The sequence below is a fragment of the Salvelinus fontinalis genome, unplaced genomic scaffold, assembly GCF_029448725.1.
Source record: "Salvelinus fontinalis isolate EN_2023a unplaced genomic scaffold, ASM2944872v1 scaffold_1664, whole genome shotgun sequence".
In the NCBI taxonomy this organism is placed as follows: Eukaryota; Metazoa; Chordata; class Actinopteri; order Salmoniformes; family Salmonidae; genus Salvelinus; species Salvelinus fontinalis.
This window is the reverse complement of record NW_026601873.1, coordinates 4,008-4,759: the sequence shown is the minus strand read 5'-3', so window position 1 is coordinate 4,759 and position 752 is coordinate 4,008. Positions and strand designations below refer to the sequence as shown.

The following is a 752-nucleotide window of genomic DNA, read 5'->3' as shown; positions in this document are numbered from 1 at the left end:
GTAGGCTAAGCCTTTGTACATATTTGATATACACGGAGGTTTATTCAGAGTTCACTTTGGCATATGTGTATGTATAGAATTGTTTGTATTGTTTTTGGAGATTGTTAGAGGCATGTTAATCTTGAATGTAGGCTTATAATACTGGTCAGGTTCTGCAGAACAGCACCTGAGGAGTTTTGCTATTTTTATATTGTTATGGTACTTTTTGATACTGTTTTTATGAATCCATGTTATGTACAACGTAATGCACTGAATTTGTAACTGTATTTGAATGTGAAAAAATTTTTAAAATAAAAATAAATCTGTTCTTATCAGTTTAATATCTGATACGTCCCCTATCTGGGGACCATATATTAAATTGATTTTTGGAACAGGGAGATGGAATAGGGGCTTGCTCCGTCCACTCCACAAATCGCCCTGGTATTGCAGTACCTCCAAGAACGGTCCACCCCGTCACTGTAAAGATAATTAGGCAGAGACAACAGAGTTGATTAGTTTCAGTTTGTTAGGATCATGATGTATTTTCACATTTGAGAAAGTTAATCTCAATGACTTGACCAGCACTATCTAGCCATCAGTCTTCTAATCAAAGTTTATTTGTCACGTGCATGGGATACAGGGTGTAAACAGTACAGTGAAATGCTTACTTGCAAGCTCTGTGCTGTACACATTATCAAAAATATACACAAATATCTAAGTAATAAAGTAGTTAAAACATATACAATTGTTATGATTGGAAATATATACACAAA

The 752-nt window shown here is 34.4% G+C and overlaps 1 pseudogene; it reads left to right on the top strand.

Moving 5' to 3' along the window:
• Positions 1-278: 278 nt before the first annotated feature.
• On the top strand, positions 279-454 carry LOC129849768 (U2 spliceosomal RNA; annotated as a pseudogene).
• Positions 455-752: the final 298 nt, after the last annotated feature.